The 18271-nt window shown below is 45.8% G+C and overlaps 1 protein-coding gene across 2 annotated transcripts in view; it reads left to right on the top strand.

Moving 5' to 3' along the window:
• The first annotated feature begins 9854 nt into the window (after positions 1–9854).
• Positions 9855–18271, top strand: part of LOC130131992 (AP-1 complex subunit beta-1) — a 112996-nt gene continuing 104579 nt past the window's right edge. For both annotated transcript variants that reach the window (XM_056301714.1, XM_056301713.1), the window contains exon 1: positions 9855–10004. The gene's annotated coding sequence lies outside the window, so the exon portion shown is untranslated. The remainder of the gene's footprint in view (positions 10005–18271) is intronic.

Genomic DNA, 18271 nt, shown 5'->3' with positions numbered 1-18271 from the left:
CGGCACTGCGAAGCGTTCCAGGGGCGCCTTAATGTGCCGGTGTATCTTAGCCCGCTGACAGGCAACACACGAGTCGGCCCACACTTTCACATCTCTCTTAAGTCCCTCCCACACAAACTTAGCAGAGGTCAGGGGCACGGATGGCTTACCGCCTGGATGAGAGAGGCCGTGCACAGCTTCAAAGGCGGGGCGTCTCCAGCTGTCCGGGACGATGGGCCTGGGCTGTCCTGTGGAGACGTCACACAGGAGGGTGACACCTGTGTCACTGAAAGGAACGTCCTGCAGGCGGAGCCCCGTGTCGGAGGTCCGGAGACGGAGGATGCTCGGGTCCGTGGCCTGGTCAGCGGCCATCTGTGCATAGTCCAGGCGTAGGTGGACCGCTCCAATCACTGCCCTAGAGAGGCAGTCAGCTACCTGGTTAGACTTACCAGCGACGTGCTGGATGTCGGTAGTGAATTCCGAAATGTAGGAGAGTTGTCGCTGCTGGCGAGCGGACCATGGCTCGGCCGTCTTGGACATGGCAAACGTGAGGGGCTTGTGGTCCACGTACGCAGTAAACTCGTGGCCCTCTAGCAGGAACCGGAAATGCCGGACGGCGAGCCAGAGACCGAGGAGTTCCCTGTCAAAAGTACTATACTTGCCTTCTCAGGGTGTAAGCTGGCGACTGAAAAAGGCCAAAGGCTGCCAAGCCCCCCCCACCCACTGCTCGTGAACCGCACCAACAGCGTAGTCCGATGCATCCGTGGTTATGGAAATAGGCGCTGTAGGTGAAGGATGCGCTAGCAAGGTAGCCTGGGAGAGTTCAGCTTTAGTCTCGGTGAATGCACGGTCCCGCTCTGCTGTCCAGTCGACCGCCTGGTTGGGGGACTTGCCTTTCAGCGCCTCGTACAGTGGCTGGATGATAAAGGCGGTTCGGGGAATGAAGCGGTGGTAGAATGTCACCATCCCGATGAACTCCCTGAGCGCACGAGCTGTTTGGGGGCGCGGAAAGGCCGCCACCGCTTCCACCTTTGAGGGCAGGGGGACCGCCCCGTCCCCAGTGATGCGGTGCCCGAGGAAATCAATGGCCGTCAGCCCGAACCGGCACTTCGCCGGGTTGACGATCAGCCCATGCTGGCTGAGGCGTGTGAAGAGGGCGTGAAGATGGGACAGGAGTTCTTCCTCGGAGGCGCTGGCAATGAGTATGTCGTCCAAATAGACGAAGATGAAAGGAAGGCCACGGAGCACTGAATCCATCAGCCGCTGAAAGGACTTGGGCCGCGTTTTTGAGTCCAAATGGCATTCGTAGGAATTCAAATAGGCCGCATGGAGTAGTCACCGCTGTCTTGGAGATGTCCGAGGGGTACACGGGAACTTGATGATAACCACGGACCAGGTCGACTTTTGAGAAGACACGTTTGTCAGACAGGTTTGCAGTAAAGTCCTGGATATGTGGGACAGGATAGTAGTCGGGCGTGGTGGCGTCATTTAGTCGGCGGTAGTCCCCGCATGGGCGCCAACCTCCATCAGGCTTAGCGACGATGTGGAGTGGGGACGCCCACGGGCTGTCAGAGCGGCGGATGATCCCATGCGTTCCAGGGGCTCGAACTCAGACTTGGCAATGGCGAGTTTGGCGGGGTCGAGACGCCTGGCTCTGGCGTAGACCGGGAGCCCCTTCATAGCAATGTGATGCTCCACCCCATGCTTAGCGGTGGGTGCAGAGAAGGTAGGCTGGGTGAGGTCAGGGAACTCAGCGAGGAGGCGGTTGCACTTGTCTGCCTCTGAGAGAGAGTTGGCTGGACCTGCATAGGCCGCTTCCCCCCGCGTACATGCGAAGGAGAAGAAGGTTAAGGCGTCGACCAGACGGCTGTTCTGAATGTCCACTAGCAAACCGTAAGCGCACAAAAAATCAGCTCCGAGGAGGAGAAGCGTTACATTGGCCATGACGAACTCCCACGTGAAACATTGTCCACCAAAACACAGTTCTACAGACCGCACGCCGTAGGTGTGGATAGGGCTGCCGTCAGCCGTCGCCAACTGGGGGCCCCGCTCCCCGCCCATGATGTCGACGTCAGTAGCAGGGAGCACGCTTCTCTGTGCGCCCGTGTCACAGAGAAATCGCCGACCGGAGATGGTGTCGAGGATGAAGAGTAGCCTGCTCGTATCGCCAACACTCATGGCCACTACTGAGTGTTGGCCCTCTCGTTTCCCATCGGCCTGTAGTTGCAGGGGGAACGGCACCGTTTAGCTTTCGCACCAAATCGAGCGTAGTACATACAGAGTCCAGAGGGCTTGTAGCGGTCTGACGCTGTGGCGCCACCGTCGGGCCACGCCCGCGATGTCGGCGGGGGGCCAGTGAAGGTAGGAGCCAGCACCCCGGCATGGGAGGAACATTGTGTAGCGACGAAGAATCGGTCAGCCTCCTTTGCCAGCTCACGGGGATCAGTGATGGTGGAGTTAACGAACGCAGTCTGGACGTGGGGTGGCATGTTGCGCAGAAACAGCTCCATAAACAGGAAACATGGCTTTTCTTGACCCAGTAGATTTAACATCCTGCTCATTAGCTCCGATGGTTTGCCATCTCCCAAGCCCTGAATTGCGAAGAGGCGACGTGCTCTCTCCGTTGTTGACAGTTCAAAAGTTTCAAGGAGGAGATTTTTAAGTGCGGCGTATTTACCATCGGCCGGTGGGTTGGTTATGAAGTCGCTTATCCTGGAAGCCGTAGCGCACCCCAGCGCTGCCACTATGTAGTAGTACCTGGTCTCGTCTGCTGTTATGTCTCTGAGCGCGAACTGTGCCTCAGCCTGCGTGAACCATGTAGCCGCGGAAGACTCCCAAAACTCCGGCAGTTTAATTGCAACGGCGTTCGTAGCCATAATGTGTGTGGTTTCAGAAAACTTATCCGAAAACCGACGTCGGGGTCACCAGTGTAGAGCCGAAGGAACGGAGAAGACCGTAGGTTCACACTTTAGCCGTGTAGGCAACTTTCTTTAATCAACGGTAAATCAGAGAGACAACAAAACCACAGCTCGACTGAGCGGAGGCGGCAAGAATAATCAGAAAACTGGCTGAACAACCATAACTTAACCTTGCGTTAACCTGCCAGGGAAACCCTGACTTAACCCTTAGTTCCTGGGGTGAATTCTGTCCCCAATACGTGTCCACCACATTTGCCACATTTATTCAGGAAAATACAGCAGGTCTTAGCTCTCTACTATCGACTCTTACTACACACACGGTCGCACATTTACAACACACACTGAGAATGTACACTGTCACACACTGAGAACGTACACTGTCGCACACTGAGAACGTGGCGACGTCACATCTGTATGTACCGTAATACAACGAGTAAGGGCGCCATCAACTGACAACACTTAAAAGCTAGCTATTATTGAAATATTTTGTATCAGTCAAAATCCTCCTACCAACTTCAGCAGAAAGCTACCTAGCTATAGGCTAGCTCCTATCAGTTCTGTAGTTGTGCCAACATCGTTGGACGAGCTATGCTAGCACTCTCGTGATCTGATAGGAGCTACCTTCGCCTACAAGTGTCCAAACGTACAGTAACAAGCAAATATTACAGCTAACGCTCCGTTAAATAGAGAAACCATACCAGTGAAATATGTAGCAGATTTCCATGGTGCAGTTTTTCCATTTAACCGAGCTTTCATTAGTAGCCTCTCCTGTAGTCTACACAGCACCTCCACGTATGTCCAGTTTGGTTTAGTATCAAATTACTAGCTACCAATAACTCAAACAAAGTGCTGTGTTGTTAATGTGTGTAGGCCAGGCCCCTGTGTGTTAGGTTAAACAATATGAATGTACATTAGCAACTAGCAAGTTGTATTAATGGTCACTAGATAACATTATTGTCGAAGGAATAATATGGTAACGTTACTGATGTACGACTTTTTATCAGGTTACCAGGTTATTGCACCCATGTTGTGGGCCTGATGCACACCCTAGACCTTAGGCGTGCAAGAGATGAAATCTCCTCCACAAGCCAATCTCAACAGTGGCACAAAGCCAGAGGCAAAAAAATAACTGGCCAACCAGTGTTCAATGTGGTTGAACACTGGTTGGCTGAACAATGGTGGTTGCTAAGGCCAAAGTAAACCGTAAGCAGAAAACCATCATGTCTAGTTATAGCCACAACAAGTAAGTTTTTACTTTGTGTGTACTCTAACATACAGTACCCACCATCAGTCACGCTCTTCTGAATGTATTTCTAGGTACTGTGTGGCACCATAGACAATACCCACCATCAGTCACGCTCCTCTGAATGCATTTCTGTTGTTAGGCAAGGGCTAGGGACAGGCATATATGGTCTACTGAGGGAGATGTCAGATGTACCCATAAGCTATGGCCGATGAAACCGCACCAGATGTAGAAGTCGGAGGCAGGAAGTATCCAGTGGGGTGTGGTCTAAGCCACCAGGTGGGATAACTATAGAATAAGATCAGACAAGATTTTTTTTCCCTCCGGGTTTATTAACATGACTGCAGTATTAAAACACTTTTACAACACATTAGACATTTACATAGACACAAATTAGACATTTACAAATACAGTGTTGGGACAGAATCAAAGATTTTATAACTAGACTGACATATTACACACATAAAAACCAATCAACAACCATTGAGCCACTTAACATTGGAATGTACAGCAATTAACTGTATATTGGAATGTACAGCATTTAACCATATACTGTACATTCCAATTAACCCCATAATGACAAAGCGAAAAGGGTTTTGTAGAAAATTTTGCAAATTTATTAAAAATAAAAAACTGAAATATTGCATGTACATAAGTATTCACACCCTTTACTCAGTACTTGGTTGAGGCACCCTTGGCAGCAATTACAGCCTCAAGTCTTCTTGGGTATGAAACTACAAGCTTGGCACACCTATATTTGGGGTATTTCTCCCATTCTTCTCTACAGATCCTCTCGAGCTCTGTAAGGTTAGATGGGGAGTGTTGCTGCACAGCTATTTTCAGGTCTTTCCAGAGATGTTCAATGGGCTTCAAGCCTGGGCTCTGGCTGGGCCACTCAAGGACATTCACAGACTTGTCCCGAAGCCACTATTTCGTTGTCTTGGCTGTGTGCTTAGGGTCGTTGTCATGTTGAAAGGTAAACCTTCGCCCCAGTCTGAGGTCCTGAGTGCTCTGGAGCAGGTTTTCATCAAGGATCTCTCTGTACTTTGCTCCATTCATCTTTCCCTCGACCCTGACTAGTCTCCCAGTTCCTGCCGCTGAAAAACATCCCCACAGCATGATGCTGCCACCACCATGCTTCACTGTAGGGATGGTATTAGCAAGGTGATGAGAGGTGCCTGGTTTCCTCCAGATGTGACGTTTGGCATTCAGGCCAAAGAGTTCAATCTTGGTTTCATCAGACCAGAGAATCTTGTTCCTCATGGTCTGAGAGTCCTTTAGGTGCTTTCTGGCAAACTCCAAGTGGGCTGTCATGTGCCTTTTACTGAGCAGAGGCTTCCGTCTGGCCACTCTACCATAAAGGCCTGATTGGTGGAGTGCTGCAGAGATGGTTGTCCTTCTGGAAGGTTCTCCCATCTCCACAGAGGAACGCTGGAGCTCTGTCAGAGTGACCATCGGGTTCTTGGTCACCTCCCTGACCAAGGCCCTTCTCCCCCGATTGCTCAGTTTGGCTGGGCGGTCAGCTCTACGAAGAGTCCTGGTGGATCCAAACTTCTTCCATTTACGAATGATGGAGACCACTGTGCTCTTCGGGACCTTCAAAGCTGTAGAAATTGTTTTCTACCCTTTCCCAGATCTGTGCCTCGATACAATCCTGTCTCGGAGGTCCACAGACAATTCCTTTGACTTCATGGCTTGGTTTCTGTTCTGACATGCACTGTTAACAATGGGACCTTATATAGACAGGTGTGTGCCTTTACAAATCATGTCCAATCAATTGAATTTACTACAGGTGGACTCCAATCAAGATGTAGAAACATCTCAAGGATGATCAGTGGAAACAGGATGAACCTGAGCCCAATTTTGAGTGTCATAGCAAAGGATGTGAATAGTTGTGTACATGCAATATTTCAGTTTTTTATTTTTAATAAATTTGCAAAAATTTCTACAAAACCTTTTTCACTTTGTTATTATGGGGTATTGTGTGTAGATTGATGAGAAAAAAAGGAATTTAATCCATTTTGGAATAAGGCTGTAACATAACAAAATGTGGGGAAAGTGAAGGGGTGTGAATACTTTCCAGATGCGCTGTATATCCGTGAAGACGTTTCGCCTCTCATCCAAGAGGCTTCATCAGTTCGTGCCTTTCTGACCAGACCAAGCGAGTCTTGACTGGCTGTTGATGAAACTCAGATATTTATCCTCTTTGGAGTCGTTATCAGAGCGATTGATGTCCATGGCTCTTTGTGTTCCGATGTTTAGCAACGCCCGTCGTTATCAGAGGTATTGATATGCGTGGCTCTTTTGTGTTCCGATGTTTAGCCACGCCCGTCGTTATCAGAGCTATAGATGTGCCACACTGATATGATACCACACTGTCTGACTATCTCCTTGTCGGACATCGAGCCTGTGAAAAGTGCTGATGTAAAAAATCACGGCACCAAGGGGGTCACACGCAACTAGCAATTTAAGGATGTTGGTGCTTTTGTAATTTGAAAAGCTTTGGCTTTGCAACACCAGTGAGGTTGGCCTTTCCATTTTCAGTTCTGAGCAATCTAATATTGCAAATGTTGATGGGTAGCCCGCTTTGTAGGTTTCTGGCGTGTTTTCTGCAATGACATCTCTGTGAGGCCAAATTGGTAATTCATCTAACACGTCAAACAGTTTGCATGTTTATATTGAATCTAAAGGCAAAGTTTTTCAGGTCTTCATTGTTGCGCAGTTTCATCAAAACAAAGAGCAACTGGCTATGGAGGAGCATTTCGACAACTTGCCAATCATTTCGCTTGTATTTTAAGGGGATATTTATTTGAGTGGTGAGCGGATCATTTGGTATGCCAAATGATCTGCTCACAGTTGGTTGAATCGTTCTTACGTGAACCCAGTACTGTATTCAAACATTTTGGAGATTTTGCTGCTTTGAATGAGTTCGGGTGTGAGTTTTCTTTGTAAGCGTGCTATTGTGTGCTTTCAGCCTTTCTATCTCTGTTTCTTTTAAAGACAATTTCAATTTCAGGTTGTCATTTTCCTCTTCAAATTTCTTCTCTTTTTCTGTGACCTGCTCCTCCTCAGGTTCCCTTTCCAGTGGATCCCGGTGTTCAGGAAGCAGGGATTGCTCAAGACTCTTTGGAAAGACAAATGCTTACATGTTAATGATTGTAATTTAATTATTTATCTTTGTCTCCCTTTTTCAGCTCCCCCTTCTTAGCAGCATTGCAGCGCCTTCTGTTGACCCTGGAACACCTCCTGTCAGCCAATCAGATGACTTCCCTAACTTTCCTTTGCCATCCCAACCCACAAGTGTCTGCACAATTCTGGATGAAAATGCCATGCGTATCTACATGAAAACAATATTTTCCTTGCCTGATTCTATAGCCCTAGAACGTGAAACCAGAGATCAGAACACAAACAACCTGTGGTTCCATGCAAGGTCTGCCCGAATAACATCAACCTCTTTTAAAAGAATCTGCTCCAGGAGAGCTGACCATGGCAGTCTTGCTGCAAGCTTAAAGAGAACAGCATCAGTACAGACCAAGGCGGTGGAAAAAGGTGTAGAACTAGAGCCCATAGCAGCAACACAGTACACCAAGCCCACAGGTAATCTAGTGTATCCATGGGGCTTTGCTGTAAACCCTCATGCCCCACACCTTGGTACGTCACCTGACCGTAAGGTCATAGAAAGAGGACAGAATGAAAGCCCAAGCTATGGGCTTTTAGAAATTAAGTGCCTGTTCAAGGATAGCTTCACAGAGTGTCCCTACCTTTCCAAGCAGGCAGATGGCAGCTATAGGCTAAAAGAGTGTCATGCTTATCATTACCAAATAATGGGGCAGCTTGGGCTCACAGGTATGTCATGGTTTGATTTCTTTGTTAAATGTGCTGACGACTACCACCTAGAACGGATACACTTTGATGTAGGAAAATGGGAGCAGATGAAGAACAAGCTTGATGTTGTTTTATTTGAGTACTGCATTACAGCTTAAATAGCTGTCTTATCACAGAGTACTATATGACTGATGAACACTAATAAAGGCCTAGTGCCGAAATGTTTGTGTCTCTAGCTCCCCTGTGTTGAATTAAAACTATGAAAATAATCATTTGAACTTTTCTCCTTTTTTGAGTGCAACCCACCTCTCATTTTTCAAGTACTACAGTCATATTAGAGTTAATTCGAAAAAGGCAATGATCACTCACCATTGTCAATAACACACTGTTGACTCTTCTGGGTTTTCTTCAGTCATGCTGGAGGTGGAGGCATCTTGCAAACTGAATCTGCATCTGTACAACTCGTTTTATTATTATTATAATTATTACTATTATTTTGTAAATGAACTGTACAATTTACCAGAATAAAACATGTTACAATCACAGAGGTAATATGTACTCAAATGAATCATTGAATCAATATTATTATTTGTGTTCTGTTTTGTTGGTGGCTTTTGACAGCCTCCTCGATGTTCCCTTGTTAGGCACTTGAACAGCAAGTACAGGGTTGGGATACTCAGGAGTAGGCCGTACATTCACAAAATGCTACAAAGAAAGATTAAAGCAAAATAAGTTCATAACTGCCTGTTGGGACGTCATGTCAACCTTGATGTAAAATGTACAAAACAACATTAGGCCTAGCTTTGTGAAGCCCCCAGCACTGAGACCCATGCAACCCAGCATTATAGCCAACGTTAGCTAGCTTTACAGAGGGTAACGTTAGTTTGCTGGTAACAGTGATAATGTTACTAGTTGTTACACAATATTAGTTGTAATAATACTAGTTAATAGTAACCATAACTTTTAAATCCAGTTTTGTGGGTGTTCTCACATCTAACATAGCCAGCTAGCTAGCTAGACAATGACAACATTAGCCAGCTAGCTAATTAGCTAGCACTAACGTTAGCTTAACGTTACTTACCTTGGAGCAGACGTATGTATGTTTGTTAATCTTGGTGGTATTTAGCTGGGAATGGGGCCTCCCACACTGATCAACTGCCGGCATCTTTCATCTTGAGTCTTCGGTTTTGGAAAGGGGAAAAAATGACACCCCCTTCCAAACTTTGGGTGTACCATCTTGCATCAAGCGCAAAAGCTTGACTAACTTTCTTCACTAAGTAACGGTTGCTAAGGTATGATTGGTCAAGGACCGCTCGGGGGAGGGGTTTTGCGAAAAGTCAATTGGGGAGAAAAAGAGAAAAAAATTAAAGAAAACAAAAAAAAAAAACCCACATGTTCTCACGCTGCTACTCCCTGCTCTCCCTGCTTTACCGCCAAGAGCCTTCCTTTACGTGGCGTCACATGCAGTATACACATTTTGTGACAGTTTCATGGGAAGTTTAAACCACAAAGAGCTGAAAGGAAGTGGCGTGACGCTACGATGAAGACGCATATCCGAATAGCCATTCAACTTTTTACTCACATACTTATAACACGCTGGAAGATAGTGCAGATGTCTAGTCTATAGTACGGAGTATGTGATTTCAAACGCAACCATTCTGTGAATGCACACAGTTCAACGTATATCCGGAGTTGATTAAGTTTGATCACCAAAGATACAAGTTAAGAGTTAGAGATAACGTTTTCTAAATTTTCAGACTGTATTTCTAGAACGCCAGGCTCGTTGACACGTACCATGCGAGACTCGATTCGTATCGAAGTGAGTCTTTCGAGAAAGATTCGTTTGTTCATTTGGCTGACACCTACAGTCTCCAACGGTAAACGAACGCACCGCCACCCTCCGAATTCTTCCTGTTACGTTTCCCACGGCTGTGTTTTGGACGAAAACTGAGTAACCAGTATTTAGCAACTAGTTAAGCTGGTCAAGGAACGTCGTTCGTCCTCTGTGGGATTTTAGCGTTGACGGTTCGTGCAAGCAGGTAAAACGTATACTTTGAACATTTCACGTTAGCGGTTGCAGTTCTTTAGGCTAGCCAGTAAGCCACAATAGACGTCAGTTGAGCCATCTTCCAATGCTGGGCAGTCCACGGCACATCGCTTTAGCAGGATTTGTGCTTTCATTCCACAATGTATTGCTTTAACTGTAAAATGTCGCTCATAGTTGTGGCATTAAACGTATTTGTGTGTGTAGTTTCCAGCCGACATCGCGTTTGACTTGTCCGAAATGTGCCATTGTCCTCTGCTGCAGGCTAGCAGCAGCTAACGTTATAACATAGTAAAAGGGTTGTTGCTAACTATTACTGTTAAAAATGTAGGTCAGATCCTCATCTGTAATCCCATTTGAAGTACACAAACACAAATCCACACTACAATTTTAACACCTCTAATAAATCGTGTAACGAGGAATTGGGAAAGGGTTTTAGCGTTAGCTAAAACGACCCGGTTGTTCGACATGAGCATTTTCACTTCAAAATTGTTCCGTTTGTTAACACGACTGTAACTACAGCTTTCAATAATCAGGACACGTTGATTTCATTAAAGGATAGATAGTTCAACTAAGTGTGCGTTTTACTGCAGAAGTATGCTTCTGTGATTTTTTTTCTCAGTCTACCCATTAGTAATATATCCCAGGAGGCTTTGTGTGTCGTTGATGTCACTCATCCGGTCAGGTCTGGGGTTACTTGTCGATAGGCCCGGATGCTGTTGTAGGGCGCTACGAAATCTGCATTATTATTATTATTATTATTATTATTATTATTTTACCATTTTTCGTTTTCTCGTATTTACTATTTTTAGTTCGGATTTTTGTCTATCTTCTTTGTGAGAACGTTTGTATAATTAACTACAATAATAAAAACAAAAGGAAATGGCATTTGAGCGCATTTTAACTAAAGTGTGCGCATAAGAAATTAACAGCACAAAATAAAGATTATGATATATATTTATATATCTATATCGATATATCTATATCGATATATATATATATATATATAATTTTTTTTTACCAGTGAGCACGTTCTCATTCCACAGCGTCATGCATCGACGCTCCTGCCCAAGTCGATATATGACGCACAAGGTATCTTCCCGTGTCTGGATAGAGACGCGTGGATTAGTGAGATTTACCAGCATGTTTAAAGGATGATTCCACCCCAAAACAACGCCGGGCTCAGTAATTAAAGTGCCACTCAATCATACAGATGATGGTGATATGCTTGAGCAAATTTACTCAGTGTGTATAGACTAAATTGTTTTTTGTTAGTACCACCCAAGGTTAATGCATCAAATGACGTCAAATACTTGGGAGGTGAAAAACTCAGGCACAAGGAGAGGAGGGGGGCAGGTATTTGGTGCTCATGGTTTTGAGTCTCAATCAATAGAGAGAAGACCCTGTGTCCCCTGGAAAGGCGTAGCAGCCTTGCTGTTGTACGAGAAATTGTTTTGACACCAAAATAATCTCAATCTGAAAACCTTTTGGATGATTGTGATGATGTTTTCAAAATTTTTTTAGCATTTAGCCATAAATGTATGAACCAGGTGGCACGGTGGTGCAGTGGTTAGTGTAGTCGCCTCACAGCAAGAAGGTTCTGGGTTCAAGCCCCGGAGTAGTTCAACCTTGGGGGTCGTCCCGGGTCATTCCCTGTGTGGCGTTTATATGTTCTTCCTGTCTGTGTGGGCTTCCTCCGGGTGGTCCAGTTTCCTTCCTCAGTCCAAAGACATGTAGGTCAGGTGAATCGGCCATACTAAATTGCCCCTAGGTATGATGGTGTGTGTGTGTGTATGTGTTGGCCCTGTGTGATGGCCTGGTGGCCTGTCCAGGGTGTCTCCCCGCCTGCCGCCCAATGACTGTTGGGATAGGCTCCAGCATCCATGTGACTATGAGAGCAGTATAAGCTGTTCGGATAATGGATGGATGGATGTATGAACCAGAATACAGCACTGAAGAAATCTGCTGTCTGTATGGCTGCTGCAGTAGCTGGACAGATAGCTCCAGCGAGCAGGAGTAGAGAGTAGCCGGCTCCCGGAGCTGCTTAGAGCCTTCAGTGACTGGTTTTGCTTGTGTACAATCTATCCATGCTAACAGAAATGGTGTCCCTGTATGTGCATGATATTTTTCGTTTAATTGATAAACCTTAACAACAAATGCGAGCGAGCCATGGGAAAACTTTATTTTGTTTTTTGTTATTGTTTGTTAAGTTGTATGTTACTTTGTTTTTTGAGAGAGAGTGTGGGCATATTAGAGCATTATGGCTGTAGTGACATATCTAGACGGTTGTGTCCTTGTGCTTGTTGGTATATGTATTAACTGCAGGACAGGCTCTCTGAACAGGGACAGACAATTTTCCCAGCCAAAGTGGTTCAAATTTTAATAAGAAATATAGACCATCAATACTTCCTGGATGTGCATATTATGAGCGTTGGAATTTCCCTTTAACCTTAACCCTAAATGTAACTGTGTCTAACCTTAACCCTAAACTTAAAGACCACAGGGCTCCAGACTACATTTTTATATTGGTTGCACTGGTGCGCCCAAGTTTTTCATTTAGCGCATAATTTAGGTTTACCCAAATATTTTCACTGCTGCTTTTACCGCTGCAATAATACAGTTCTAAAATACGGTTAACTCCACCAATGATGTCAGGTCTGAGCTCGGCCTATTTTCCTTGACGGAAAAAAAAATCAATAGTTGTCTTCACTTTGAATTACTGGTATGTTTTACTGAGGAGTACAGGGCACGGTCTCACACATACACACACATGCCTTATTTTTTCCCATGAAGACCCGCCCTACTCTGCCTCTGATTGGCTAGTACTTGTTGCCTTTGTTGGTTAGATTGGTTTGGTTTAGGCACAAGGAGTGAGATAGTTAGGGTGAGAACATCAGATGGTTAGGGTGAGAACATCAGATGGTTAGGGTGAGAACATCAACTAACTGGTTAGGGTGACAACATCAACTGGTTAGGGTGAGAACATCAGATGAAGCCTGATGAAGCCAAATGGTTAGGGTGAGAGCCTGATGAACATCAAAAAGCCTGATGAACATTAAATGGTTAGGGTGAAAACATCAAATGGTTAGGGTGAGAACATCAAATGGTTAGAGTGAGAGAACATCAAATGGTTAGGGTGAGAACATCAGATGAAGCCTGATGAAGTCAAATGGTTAGGGTGAGAGCCTGATGAACATCGAAGGGCCTGATGAACATCAGATGGTTAGGGTGAGAACATCAAATGGTCAGGGTGAGAATATCAGATGAAGCCTGAAGCTCTTTACTAGGGTGAGAACATCAGATGGTTAGGGTGAGAACGTCAGATAGAGTGAGAACATCAGATGGTTAGGGTGAGAACATCAAATGGTTAGGGTGAGAACATCAGGGTCAGAGTAGATCAGAGGGGCAGAGTAGGATGCAGTAGGATGTCTTTGCAGAAAAAGGGTGGGAAAAATAACGCTACACGCACGCGCGCGCGCGCGCACACACACACACACACGCACACACCTGCTAAATTTCAGGCACACTGGTGGTGACCAATGAAAATGTTTATAGTTGCACTTGACAGATTTTTGGCTGCATGTGCGACCAAAACGTCCACACCCTGAAGCCCTTTACTGCATGAAATGAAAAATGATTCCCCCCCCATACATTTTACCCCTTTTATCAGCACAAAGTTCTCATTTGTCTTCTATTAATGCCTCAAAATTCACATAAAAACATTACCCTTTTTAGTGCATCTTGTTTTTTTTTTCCTGCTTGAAAAAGGCATCAAATTCATAGTTAAAACACTGTACATTTGGGTGGCATCAATAAGAATAGCCAGTAGTAATTTGAATTGAATTTCCTCACCTTCTAAATATCAAAATATGCACGTCCGCGCTGTACAATATCAAGGACAGTTGCATCTTCAGCTGTTCACATCCAAAAACAATTTTTCCTGAACCCCAAAAATCTGGCTACGAAAACAATGGTTGGAATTCATTCACTTTGAGGAGAAAAGTATTTATGAAAGTTCTCACCTGTGCAACTGACATTATAGTGTGGACTACTTTTTTTGTCATGATAGGCTTTGTTAGATTTTTTTTTCCCCTGGAAAGAAATTGTAATCCCATTGCTATACAAGGTGAACCAACCTAGGACAGAGATTGTCTGTGCCAGCTAAAAATCTTAAGCATCCAACATCATGGCAAGCCTATAATGTATCCATAACTGCATTATAGGTAACTACAAATGCATTATGGCAAGTCATAATTACAATGTGGCCAGTCAGAATGATGTATAAAGACATCTGTAATTACATTTTGACTAGTCAAAATATCTTTAAAAATATCTGTAGTGTCTGTAATCTGTAATCTCGTCAGACATTCTGAATTCAGTTCAATTCAATTCAGTTCAATTCAATTCAATTTTATTGTCATTAAAAACAATGTGCAGGCACATGTTAAAAATGAAATGAGGGCTGTGACTTCACCAAATAGTGCAAGACAGACACAGACAAACACAGTATAAGATATACACACATGAAGACCAAAAGCTAAAAATAAGTTAAAAAAGAGCTGGAGTACAAAATATTTAAAAATATCTACAGACATTCAGTGGGTAGCCAGGTTCAGGTGGGCAACAGCTTGTGGAAAGAAGCTATTTTTAAGCCTGGTAGTGCGGGCTCTGAGGCTCCTGTAGCGCCTCCCAGAGCGCAGGGGGGAGAACAGTCCATGGTCGGGGTGGGTAGGATCTCTGCTGATGCTCAGACCCCTTTGAAGGCAGCGTTTGTGATAAATGTCTTTTATGGCTGGGAGTTGGGTACCGGTGATATGCTGGGCTGCCTTGACGATCCGCTGCAGAGCTTTCTGGTCTACTGAGGTGCAGTTGCCGTACCACACTGAGATGCAGATGGTCAGGATGCTCTCTATGGTGCAGTGGTAGAAGTTGGTGAGAATTTTGGGGGGTAGACGGGCGCTCCTCGGCCTCCTCAGGAAATGCAGGTGTTGTTGGGCCTTTTTCACAAGGGCCTGGGTGTTTAATGTCCACGAAAGGTCCTCGCTGATGTGGACTCCAAGGAATTTAAAGCTGGAAACACGCTCCACTTCCACCTCATTGATGTGTATGGGGGAGTGGCTGCAGCTTCTAGACCTCCTGAAGTCCACAATCAGCTCCTTTGTCTTCTGCACATTAAGGTCAAGATTGTTGGTAGTACACCATGATGTGAGGCAATCTTGTCTCTGTAGGCCATCTCGTCATTGTTGGTGATATGGCCAATGACTTAACTATAACATTTGAGGGGTGAGTTGGCAGGCAGTCGGGGGTGAAGAGGGATAAAAGGAGGGAGCTCAGAACACAGCCTTGAGGGGCACCTGTGCTGAGGGTCAGGGTGGAGGAGGAGTGGTCACCTAACCTAACAGACTGAGGTCTGTTGGTCAGGAAGTCCAGGATCCAGTTACAGAGGGAGGGGTTGAGGCCAAGGGAGAGGAGTTTGGTGGTTAGTTTGGCGGGGATGATAGTGTTGAAGGCAGAGCTGTAATCTATAAACAGCATCCGGATGTATGTGTTGTTAAGTTCAAGGTGGGTCAGAGCAATGTGTAGGGCAGTGGCAATGGCATCCTCAGTAGACCTTTTGGGACGGTAGGCGAACTGATGTGGGTCGAATGTGGGGGGATAATGTTTTGATGTGAGCCAGAACCAGTCTTTCAAAGCACTTCATGGCAATGGGGGTGAGTGCTATGGGTCGGTAGTCATTCGGACATGTGGATGTTGGTTTCTTGGAGACAGGAATGATAGAGGTGGTCTTAAAGCATGCCGGGACTTTAGATTGGGACAGTGAGAGGTTAAATACAGGTGTGAAGACCTCAGCCAGCTGGTCGGCACATTCCCGGTAGACCCAACCCGGTATGCCGTCTGGTCCGGCAGTCTTCCGTGTGTTCACTCTGCGCAGTGATTCTCTGACCTCTGCGACTGATAGAGTGAGCACCTGGTTTTCTGGGTGGCTGGGGATTTTTGTGGCTGGGTCAGTATTGTCCTTGTCGAAGCGGGGATAGAAATTATTTAGCTTGTCTGGCAGGGAGGCATCATGGACAGCGGGACCGCGATTAGAGCTTTTATAGTCTGTGATAGACTGAATGCCTTGCCACATTCGCCGAGGATCAGAGTTATTGTGAAAGTGGTCCTCTGTTCGTAGGGAATATATATGTTTGGCTGTACTGATGCCCTTTTTGAGGTTTGATCTGGCTGCGCTGTAGGCCTCACAGTTACCTGACTTGAATGCTGCATCCCGGACTTTCAGCAGTTGCCGGACCTCACTGGTCATCCAGGGTTTCTGGTTTGGAAAGGTGCGGACTGATTTTTTTGTTGTGACACTCTCAGTGCAAAAGTTAATGTAGGCTAGTATGGCAGATGTCTGTTCATTAATGTCTGTATGGAAGCCATGGGTAGCTGAATGTGCAAAAATACTCCAGTCTGTGTTTTCAAAACAGTCCTGGAGTTCAGAGACTGCTCCTTCTGGCCGGACAGTTATTGTCTTTGCTGCTGGCTTGATCCGTTTTATTAGGGGTTTGTAGGCTGGGACCAGGAACAGGCAGAGGTGGTCAGAATGCCCCAGATGAGGACAGGGAGTAGCTTTGTATGAGTCCTTGATGTTTGTATGGAGATGGTCCAGGGTGTTTTGTCCCCTAGTGGGGCATGAGACATGCTGATGGAATTTGGGCAATACAGCCCTGAGGTTAGCCTGATTAAAGTCACCACCTATGATAAAGGCATTGTCCGGGTGTTTGGTCTGTTGTCTGCTGATGGCACATTGTAGCTGCTTAGTGCTACCTTAGCATTAGCATGTGGGGGGATGTATACAGCGGCAATGGTAATGGCCGTTAGCTCCCTGGGCAGGTAAAAAGGCCTGCACTGAATCATAAAGAGCTCGAGATCAGCAGAGCAGTGCCTTTCGACGATCTTTATATTGTTGCACCAAGAGTTATTGACATAAATACTCAAACCTCCTCCGCGGATCTTGCCGGAGTCCGCTGTCCTGTCGGCACGGAAGGCTGTGCGGCCCGCTAGCTCGACTGCCGAGTCGGCTATGTTGCTGTTGAGCCAAGTCTCCGTAAACATCAGCAGACAGCAGTTCTGCAGCCTTTTCTGAGAGGACAGCCTGAGTCTTAGCTAGCTAACGACCGGACATTAGCCATGAAGGTGCTGGGGAGGGAAACTTTGAAGGGAACGCTAGTTAGCTTAGCATGTAGCCCGCCACGTTTTCCCCTCTTTTGTTTACGTTGCCGACAGGGGCAGCGTTTCCACTGCGAGACCGGTGAGCGGATAATATCGATGGGGAAATTGTCCATGATGGTGGAGGGAAGTGAGTAATCCGTTCTGAGGTTTAAAAGTTCCTGACGGTTGTAGAAGAGCGCATGACCTACACTTGTAAGTAAACTTAAAACTAACGTATAAATAACAAAGAAAACACAACACACGAATGGTGTGGGAGTTATTTGTAATTCTCTTCTGACTAGTCAAAATGATATTTTAAGATATCACAGTTCAAATTGGTGGCACAGTGGTTAGCGTGGTCCGCTCACAGCAAGAAGGTCCTGGGTTCGAGCCCCGGGGTCTAACCTTGGGGGTCATCCCGGGTCGTCCTCTGTGTGGAGTTTGCATGTTCTTCCCGTGTCTGCGTGGGTTTCCTCCGGGTGCTCTGATTTCCTCCCACAGTCCAAAGACATGTAGGTCAGGTGAATCGGCCGTACTAAATTGCCCCTAGGTATGAATGTGTGTGTGTGTGTGTGTGTGTGTGTGTGTGTGTGTGTGTGTGTGTGTGTGTGTGTGTGTGTGTGTGTGTGTGTGAGCCCTGTGTGATGGACTGGCGGCCTGTCCAGGGTGTCTCCCCGCCTGCCACCACTGCTGGAATAGACTCCAGCATCCCCGTGACCCTGAGAGCAGGATAAGCAGTTCAGATAATGAATGGATGGATGAACAGTTCAAATTATCACTTGTGAAATCTGTTTTGTATGGCATTACTAATATGAGGCTTCGTAGTGGATATTCGTATGGATTACAGTTCCTCTGGGTCCATGAATTAAATAATAATGATAATAATGATAATAATAACAATAATACATTTTATTTGTAGTAGCCTTTCAGAGCACTCAAGGACACCTTACAGAACATAGTTAAAAATAAACAAAAGACAAGCAGCACTGTATCAGACAGTATAAAATAAAAACAAAGCAGGGTAGACAATAAAAAGTTAATACAACAGATAAGTATAAAATCCTCTGC

Source organism: Lampris incognitus, unplaced genomic scaffold (assembly GCF_029633865.1).
Source record: "Lampris incognitus isolate fLamInc1 unplaced genomic scaffold, fLamInc1.hap2 H_4, whole genome shotgun sequence".
NCBI classification, from domain to species: domain Eukaryota; kingdom Metazoa; phylum Chordata; class Actinopteri; order Lampriformes; family Lampridae; genus Lampris; species Lampris incognitus.
This window is presented reverse-complemented; position numbering and strand designations above follow the sequence as displayed.